The sequence below is a fragment of the Heterodontus francisci genome, unplaced genomic scaffold (assembly GCF_036365525.1).
Source record: "Heterodontus francisci isolate sHetFra1 unplaced genomic scaffold, sHetFra1.hap1 HAP1_SCAFFOLD_50, whole genome shotgun sequence".
In the NCBI taxonomy this organism is placed as follows: domain Eukaryota; kingdom Metazoa; phylum Chordata; class Chondrichthyes; order Heterodontiformes; family Heterodontidae; genus Heterodontus; species Heterodontus francisci.
In genome coordinates this window covers 4,810,245-4,822,337 of record NW_027140867.1, presented here as the reverse complement: position 1 = coordinate 4,822,337, position 12,093 = coordinate 4,810,245, and positions in this window count along the sequence as shown.

The window sequence follows — 12,093 nt, the reverse complement described above, 5'->3', positions numbered from 1 at the left end:
ACACCCAGTAACACAAACAAACACTCACTGACACCCAGTAACACAGAGAAACACTGATACAAAGTAACAAAGACATACACTGACACCAAGTAACACAGACACACACTGACACCCAATAACAAAGACATACACTGACACCAAGTCACAAAGACATACACTGATATCAAGTCACAAAGACATACAATGATACCCAGCAACACAGACACACACTGACACCAAGTAACAAACACATACACTGACACGAAGTAACAAAGGCATACACTTACACCAAGTAACAAAGACACACACTGACACCAAGTAACACAAACATACACTGACACAAAGTAACAAAGACAGACAATTACACCAAGTAACAAAGACATCCAGCTACACCAAGTATTTTGACATAAACTGACACCAAGTAACAAAGACATACAGTGACACCAAGTCACAAAGACAAACACTGACACCCAATAACAAAGACATACACTGACACCAAGTCACAAAGACATACACTGATACCCAGTAACACAGACACACACTTACACCAAGTAACACAGACATACACTGACACCAAGTATCAAAGACATACACTGACACCAAGTAACAAAGACAGACACTGACACCCAGTAACACAGACACACACTTACATCAAGTAACAAAGACACACACTTACACCAAGTAACACAGACATACACTGACACCAAGTAACAAAGACAGACACTGACACCCAGTAACACAGACACACACTTACATCAAGTAACACAGACACACTCTTACACCAAGTAACAAAGACATACAGTGACACCAAGTCACAAAGACATACACTGATACCCAGTAACACAGACACACACTTACACCAAGTAACACAGACATACACTGACACCAAGTAACAAAGACATACACTGATACCCAGTAACAGAGACACACACTTAAACCAAGTAACAAAGACAGACACTGATACACAGTAAAACAGACACACACTTACACCAAGTAACAAAGACATACACTGACACCAAGTAAGAAAGACATACAATTACCACTTGTAACAAAGACACACACTTACACCAAGTAACACAGACATACACTGATACCCAGTAACACAGACACACACTTCCACCAAGTAACAAAGACAGACAATGATACCCAGTAACATAGACACTCACTTACACCAAGTAACAAAGACATACACTGACACCAAGTAACAAAGACATAAACTGACGCCCGGTAACACAGACACACACTTACACCAAGTAACAAAGACATACACTGATACCCAGTAAAACAGACACACACTTACACCAAGTAACACAGACATACATTGACACCAAGTAACAAAGAAATACACTGACACCCAGTAACACTGACACACACTTACACCAAGTAACAAAGACATACACTGACACCAAGTAACAAAGACACACACTGACACCAAGTAACAAAAACATACACTAATACCCAGTAACACAGACACACACCTCCAACAAGTGACAAAGACATACACTGATACCAAGTAACACAGACACACACTTACAGCAAGTAACAAAGACATACACTGACACCAAGTAGCAAAGACATACCCTGATACCCAGAAACACAGACACACACTTACAACAAGTAACAAAGACACACAATAAACCAAGTAACACAGACATACACTGACACCAAGTAACAAAGACATACACTGACACCAAGTAACAAAGATATAAACTGACACACAGTAACAAAGACATACACTGACACCAAGTCACAAAGACATACACTGATACCCAGTAACACAGACACACACTTACACCAAGTAACAAAGACATACATTGACACCAAGTCGCAAAGACATACACTGACACCAAGTAACAAAGACATACACTGATACCCAGTAACACAGACACACACATACACCAAGTAACAAAGACATACACTTACACCAAGAAACACAGACATACACTGACACCAAGTACCAAAGACAAACAATTACACCAAGTAACAAAGACACGCACTTACACCAAGTAACACAGACATACACTGACATCAAGCAACAATGACAGACACTGATACCCAGTAACACAGACACACACTAACACCATGTAACAAAGACATACACTGATACCCAGTAACACAGAAACACACTTACACCAAGTAACACAGACATACACTGACACCAAGTAACAAAGACGTACACTGATACCCAGTAACGCAGGCACACACTGGGGGGTGGGGGGACATTGGCGCAGTGGTTAGCACCGCAGCCTTACAGCTCCAGGGACCCGGGTTCGATTCTGGGTACTGCCTGTGTGGAGTTTGCAAGTTCTCCCTCTGTCTGCGTCAGTTTCTTCCGGGTGCTTCTGTTTCCTCCCACATGCCAATGACTTGCAGGTTGATAGGTTAATTGGCCATCATAAATGGCCCTTTGTATAGGTAGGTGGTAGGGAAATATATTGGGACTGTTGGGGACGTGATAGGAATAGGGGATTAGTGTAGGATTACTATAAATGGGTGGTTGATGGTCGGCACAGACTCGGTGGGCCGAAGGGCCTGTTTACGTGCTGTCTCTCTAAACTAAACTAAATATTGACACCGAGTGTCACAGAAACACACTGACACCCAGTAACACAAACAAACACTCACTGACACCCAGTAACACAGAGAAACACTGATACAAAGTAACAAAGACATACACTGACACCAAGTAACACAGACACACACTGACACCCAATAACAAAGACATACACTGACACCAAGTCACAAAGACATACACTGATATCAAGTCACAAAGACATACAATGATACCCAGCAACACAGACACACACTGACACCAAGTAACAAACACATACACTGACACGAAGTAACAAAGGCATACACTTACACCAAGTAACAAAGACACACACTGACACCAAGTAACACAAACATACACTGACACAAAGTAACAAAGACAGACAATTACACCAAGTAACAAAGACATCCAGCTACACCAAGTATTTTGACATAAACTGACACCAAGTAACAAAGACATACAGTGACACCAAGTCACAAAGACAAACACTGACACCCAATAACAAAGACATACACTGACACCAAGTCACAAAGACATACACTGATACCCAGTAACACAGACACACACTTACACCAAGTAACACAGACATACACTGACACCAAGTAACAAAGACATATACTGATACCCAGTAACAGAGACACACACTTAAACCAAGTAACAAAGACAGACACTGATACACAGTAAAACAGACACACACTTACACCAAGTAACAAAGACATACACTGACACCAAGTAAGAAAGACATACAATTACCACAAGTAACAAAGACACACACTTACACCAAGTAACACAGACATACCCTGATACCCAGTAACACAGACACACACTTACACCAAGTAACAAAGACATACACTGATACCCAGTAACACAGACACACACTTACACCAAGTAACAAAGACATACACTGACACCAAGTAACAAAGACATAAACTGACGCCCAGTAACACAGACACAAACTTACACCAAGTAACAAAGACATACACTGATACCCAGTAACACAGACACACACTTACACCAAGTAACACAGACATACATTGACACCAAGTAACAAAGAAATACACTGATACCCAGTAACACAGACACACACTTACACCAAGTAACAAAGACATACACTGACACCAAGTAACAAAGACACACACTGACACCAAGTAACAAAGACATGCACTAATACCCAGTAACACAGACACACACTTCCAACAAGTGACAAGACATACACTGATACCAAGTAACACAGACACACACTTACAGCAAGTAACACAGACATACACTGACACCAAGTAACAAAGACATACACTGATACGCAGTAACATAGGCACATTCTGGGGGGGGGGGGGCACATTGGCGCAGTGGTTCGCACCGCAGCCTCACAGCTCCAGGGACCCGGGTTCGATTCTGGGTACTGCCTGTGCGGAGTTTGCAAGTTCTCCCTGTGTCTGCGTGGGTTTCCTCCGGGTGCTCCGGTTTCCTCCCACATGCCAAAGACTTGCAGGTTGATAGGTTAATTGGCCATCATAATTTGCCCCTAGTATAGGTAGGTGGTAGGGAAATATATAGGGACAGGTGGGGATGTGATAGAAATACGGGATTAGTGTGGGATTAGTATAAATGGGAGGTTGATGGTCGGCACAGACTCGGTGGGCCGAAGGGCCTGTTAAAGTGCTGTATCTCTAAACTAAAATAAATACTGACACCTAGTGTCACAGACACACACTGACAGCCAGTAACACAAACAAACACTCACTGACACCCAGTAACACAGAGAAACACTGATACAAAGTAACAAAGACATACACTGACACCAAGTAACACAGACACACACTGACACCCAATAACAAAGACATACACTGACACCAAGTCACAAAGACATACACTGATATCAAGTCACAAAGACATACAATGATACCCAGCAACACAGACACACACTGACACCAAGTAACAAACACATACACTGACACGAAGTAACAAAGGCATACACTTACACCAAGTAACAAAGACACACACTGACACCAAGTAACACAAACATACACTGACACAAAGTAACAAAGACAGACAATTACACCAAGTAACAAAGACATCCAGCTACACCAAGTATTTTGACATAAACTGACACCAAGTAACAAAGACATACAGTGACACCAAGTCACAAAGACAAACACTGACACCCAATAACAAAGACATACACTGACACCAAGTCACAAAGACATACACTGATACCCAGTAACACAGACACACACTTACACCAAGTAACACAGACATACACTGACACCAAGTAACAAAGACATATACTGATACCCAGTAACAGAGACACACACTTAAACCAAGTAACAAAGACAGACACTGATACACAGTAAAACAGACACACACTTACACCAAGTAACAAAGACATACACTGACACCAAGTAAGAAAGACATACAATTACCACAAGTAACAAAGACACACACTTACACCAAGTAACACAGACATACCCTGATACCCAGTAACACAGACACACACTTACACCAAGTAACAAAGACATACACTGATACCCAGTAACACAGACACACACTTACACCAAGTAACAAAGACATACACTGACACCAAGTAACAAAGACATAAACTGACGCCCAGTAACACAGACACAAACTTACACCAAGTAACAAAGACATACACTGATACCCAGTAACACAGACACACACTTACACCAAGTAACACAGACATACATTGACACCAAGTAACAAAGAAATACACTGATACCCAGTAACACAGACACACACTTACACCAAGTAACAAAGACATACACTGACACCAAGTAACAAAGACACACACTGACACCAAGTAACAAAGACATGCACTAATACCCAGTAACACAGACACACACTTCCAACAAGTGACAAGACATACACTGATACCAAGAAACACAGACACACACTTACAGCAAGTAACACAGACATACACTGACACCAAGTAACAAAGACATACACTGATACGCAGTAACATAGGCACATTCTGGGGGGGGGGGGCACATTGGCGCAGTGGTTCGCACCGCAGCTTCACAGCTCCAGGGACCCGGGTTCGATTCTGGGTACTGCCTGTGCGGAGTTTGCAAGTTCTCCCTGTGTCTGCGTGGGTTTCCTCCGGGTGCTCCGGTTTCCTCCCACATGCCAAAGACTTGCAGGTTGATAGGTTAATTGGCCATCATAATTTGCCCCTAGTATAGGTAGGTGGTAGGGAAATATATAGGGACAGGTGGGGATGTGATAGAAATACGGGATTAGTGTGGGATTAGTATAAATGGGAGGTTGATGGTCGGCACAGACTCGGTGGGCCGAAGGGCCTGTTAAAGTGCTGTATCTCTAAACTAAAATAAATACTGACACCTAGTGTCACAGACACACACTGACAGCCAGTAACACAAACAAACAGACACTGACACCCAGTAACGCAGAGAACCACAGATACACAGTAACAAAGACATGCACTGACACCAAGTAACACAGACATACAATGACACCAAGTAACAAAGACATGAATTGATACCAAGTCACAAAGGCATACACTGATACCCAGTAACACAGACACACACTGACACCAAGTAACAAAGAGATACACTGACAACCAAGTAACACAGACATACACTGACACCAAGTAACAAAGACATGCACTGACACCAAGTAACAAAGACATAAACTGACACCCAGTAACAAAGACATAGACTGACACCAAGTAACAAAGACATACATTGATACCAAGTCACAAAGGCATACACTGATACCCAGTGACACAGACACACACTGACACCAAGCAACACAGACAGACACTGACACCAAGTAACAAAGACAAACAATTACACCAAGTAACAAAGCGATACACTGACACCAAGTAACGCAGACACACATTGCCACCCAGTAACAAAGACATACATTGATACCAAGTCGCAAAGACATACACTGATACCCAGTAACACAGACACACACTGACACCAAGTAACAAAGACATACACTTCAACCAAGTACCAAAGACACACACTTACACCAAGTAACACAGACATACACTGACACCAAGTAACAAGGACAGACAATTACACCAAGTAACAAAGACATACTCTTACACCAAGTATTTTGACATACACTGACACCAAGTAACAAAGACATACACTGATCCCCAGTAAGACAGACACACACTTACACCAAGTAACACAGACACACACTTACACCAAGTAACAAAGACATACACTTACACCAACTAACAAAGACACACACTTACACCAAGTAACACAGTCATACACTGACACCAAGTAACAAAGACATACACTTACACCAAGTAACAAAGACACACACTTACACCAAGTAACAAAGACATACACTGACACCAAGTAACAAAGACATACACTTACACCAAGTCATACAGACATACACTGACACCAAGTAACAACTACATATACTGACACCAAGTAACAAAGACACAAACTTACACCAAGTAACACAGACATACACTGACACCAAGTATCAAAGACATACACTGACACCAAGTAACAAAGACATACACTTACACCAAGTAACACAGACATACACTGACACCAAGTAACAAAGACATACATTTACACCAAGTAACACAGACATACACTGACACCATGTAACAAAGACACACACTGACAACAAGTAACAAAGACATACACTTACACCAAGTAACACAGAATAAACTGACACCATGGAACAAAGACATGCACTGATACCCAGGAACACAGACATACACTAACGTCAAGTAACAAAGACATACACTGACACCAAGAAACAAAGAAATACACTGATACCCAGTAACACAGACACACACCTACAACAAGTAACAAAGACATGCACTGACACCCAGTAACAAAGAAATACACTGACACCAAGTCACAAAGACGTACACTGATACCCAGTAACACAGACACACACTTACACCAAGTAACAAAGACAAACACTGACACCAAGTAACAAAGACATACACTGACAACAAGAAACAAAGACATACATTTACACCAAGTAACACAGACACACACTGACACCCAGTAACACAATCAAACACACACTGACACCCAGTAACATAGAGGAACACTGACACACAGTAACAAAGACCTACACGGACACACACTGACACCAAGAAACAAAGATTAACACAGACACACACTGTCACCAAGTAACAAAGACATGCACTGACACCCAGTAACAAAGACATACACTGACACCAAGTCACAAAGACATACAATGATACCCAGTAACACAGACACACACTTCCACCAAGTAATAAAAGACAAACACTGACACCAAGTAACAAAGACATACACTTACACCAAGTAATACAGACATACACTGACACCAAGTAACAAAGACATACACTGACATCAAGTAACAAAGACACACACTTACACCAAGTAACACCGACATACACTGACACCAAGTAACAAAGACATACACTGATACCCAGTAACACAGACACACACTTCCACCAAGTAATAAAAGACAAACACTGACACCAAGTAACAAAGACATACACTTACACCAAGTAATACAGACATACACTGACACCAAGTAACAAAGACATACACTTACATCAAGTCACAAAGACACACACTTACACCAAGTAACACCGACATACACTGACACCAGGTAACAAAGACATACAATGACACCCAGTAACAAAGACACACACTGACACCATGTGACACAGAAATACACTGACACCAAGTAACTCCAGAATTGGCCTTTATAGCCACTCCAGGCGCTGCTTCACAAACCACTGACCACCTCCAGGCGCGTATCCATTGTCTCTCGAGATAAGGAGGCCCAAAAGAAAGTCACAAAGACACACACTTACACCAAGTAACACCGACATACACTGACACCAAGTAACAAAGACATACACTGATACCCAGTAACACAGACACACACTTCCACCAAGTAATAAAAGACAAACACTGACAGCAAGTAACAAAGACATACACTTACACCAAGTAATACAGACATACACTGACATCAAGTAACAAAGACATACACTTACACCAAGTAACAAAGACATACACTGACACCAAGTAACAAAGACACACACTTACACCAAGTAACAAAGACATACACTGACACCAAGTCACAAAGACATACAATGATACCCAGTAACACAGACACACACTTCCACCAAGTAATAAAAGACAAACACTGACACCAAGTAACAAAGACATACACTTACACCAAGTAACACAGACACACACTGACACCCAGTAACACAAACAAACACACACTGACACCCAGTAACATAGAGGAACACTGACACACAGTAACAAAGACCTACACGGACACACACTGACACCAAGAAACAAAGATTAACACAGACACACACTGTCACCAAGTAACAAAGACATGCACTGACACCCAGTAACAAAGACATACACTGACACCAAGTCACAAAGACATACAATGATACCCAGTAACACAGACACACACTTCCACCAAGTAATAAAAGGCAAACACTGACACCAAGTAACAAAGACATACACTTACACCAAGTAATACAGACATACACTGACACCAAGTAACAAAGACATACACTGACATCAAGTAACAAAGACACACACTTACACCAAGTAACACCGACATACACTGACACCAAGTAACAAAGACATACACTGATACCCAGTAACACAGACACACACTTCCACCAAGTAATAAAAGACAAACACTGACACCAAGTAACAAAGACATACACTTACACCAAGTAATACAGACATACACTGACACCAAGTAACAAAGACATACACTTACATCAAGTCACAAAGACACACACTTACACCAAGTAACACCGACATACACTGACACCAGGTAACAAAGACATACAATGACACCCAGTAACAAAGACACACACTGACACCATGTGACACAGAAATACACTGACACCAAGTAACTCCAGAATTGGCCTTTATAGCCACTCCAGGCGCTGCTTCACAAACCACTGACCACCTCCAGGCGCGTATCCATTGTCTCTCGAGATAAGGAGGCCCAAAAGAAAGTCACAAAGACACACACTTACACCAAGTAACACCGACATACACTGACACCAAGTAACAAAGACATACACTGATACCCAGTAACACAGACACACACTTCCACCAAGTAATAAAAGACAAACACTTACACCAAGTAACAAAGACATACACTGACACCAAGTAACAAAGACACACACTTACACCAAGTAACACAGACATACACTGACACCAAGTAACAAAGACATACACTGATACCGAGTAACACAGACACACTCTTACATCAAGTAACAAAGACATACACTGACACCAAGTAACAAAGACATACCCTGATACCCAGAAACACAGACACATACTTACAACAATTAACAAAGACACACAATAAACCAAGTAACACAGACATACACTGACACCAAGTAACAAAGACATACACTGACACCAAGTAACAAAGATATAAACTGACACACAGTAACAAAGACATACACTGACACCAAGTCACAAAGACATACACTGATACCCAGTAACACAGACACACACTTACACCAAGTAACAAAGACATACACTGACACCAAGCGGCAAAGACATACACTGACACCAAGTAACAAAGACATACAATTACACCAAGTAACAAAGACACGCTCTTACAGCAAGTAACACAGACATACACTGACACCAAGTAACAAAGACAGACACTGATACCCAGTAACACAGAAACACACTTACACCAAGTAACACAGACATACACTGACACCAAGTAACAAAGACATACAATTACACCAAGTCACAAAGACATACACTGATACCCAGTAACACAGGCACACAGTGGCGATGGGGGATGGGGGGTGGGGGGGGGGCACTATGGCGCAGTGGTTAGCACCGCAGCCTCACAGCTCCAGGGACCCGGGTTCGATTCTGGGTACTGCCTGTGCGGAGTTTGCAAGTTCTCCCTGTGTCTGCGTGGGTTTCCTCCCGGTGCTCCGGTTTCCTCCCACATGCCAAAGACTTGCAGGTTGATAGGTTAATTGGCCATCATAAATTGCCCCTAGTATAGGTAGGTGGTAGGGAAATATATAGGGATAGGTGGGGATGTGATATAAATACGGGATTAGTGTAGGATTAGTATAAATGGGTGGTTGATGGTCGGCACGGACTCGGTGGGCCGAAGGGCCTGTTTCAGTGCTGGATCTCTAAACTAAACTAAATACTGACACCTAGTGTCACAGAAACACACTGACACCCAGTAACACAAACAAACACACACTGACACCCAGTAACACAGAGAAACACTGATACACAGAAACAAAGACATGCACTGACACCAAGTAACACAGACACACACTGACACCCAGTAACAAAGACATACACTGACACCAAGTCACAAAGACATACAATGATACCCAGCAACACAGACACACACTGACACCAAGTAACAAACACATACACTGACACGAAGTGACAAAGGCATACACTTACACCAAGTAACAAAGACACACACTTACACCAAGTAACACAGACATACACTGACACAAAGTAACAAAGACGGACAATTACATCAAGTAACAAAGACATCCAGCTACACCAAGTATTTTGACATAAACTGACACCAAGTAACAAAGACATACACTGATACCCAGTAACACAGACACACACTTACACCAGGTAACAAAGACATACAGTGACACCAAGTCACAAATACAAACTCTGACACCCAATAACAAAGACATACACTGACACCAAGTCACAAAGACATACACTGATACCCAGTAACACAGACACACACTTACACCAAGTAACACAGACATACACTGACACCAAGTAACAAAGACATACACTGATACCCAGTAACACAGACACACATTTAAACCAAGTAACAAAGACAGACACTGATACACAGTAAAACAGACACACACTTACACCAAGTAACAAAGACATACACTTACACCAAGTAACACAAACACACACTTACACCAAGTAACAAAGACATACACTGACACCAAGTAAGAAAGACATACAATTACCACAAGTAACAAAGACACACACTTACACCAAGTAACACAGACTTACACTGATACCCAGTAACACAGACACACACTTCCACCAAGTAACAAAGACATACACTGACACCAAGTAACAAAGACATAAACTGACGCCCAGTAACACAGACACACACTTACACCAAGTAACAAAGACATACACTGATACCCAGTAACACAGACACACACTTACACCAAGTAACACAGACATACACTTACACCAAGTAACAAAGACATAAACTGACACCAATAACAAAGACATACAATTACACCAAGTAACAAAGACACACACTTACACCAAGTAACACAGACATACAATGACACCAAGTAACAAAGACAGACACTGATACCCAGCAACACAGAAACACACTTACACCAAGTATCAAAGACATACACTGACACCAAGTAACAAAGACATAAACTGACGCCCAGTAACACAGACACACACTTACACCAAGTAACAAAGACATACACTTACACCAAGTAACACAGACATACACTGACACCAAGTAACAAAGACATACAATTACACCAAGTAACA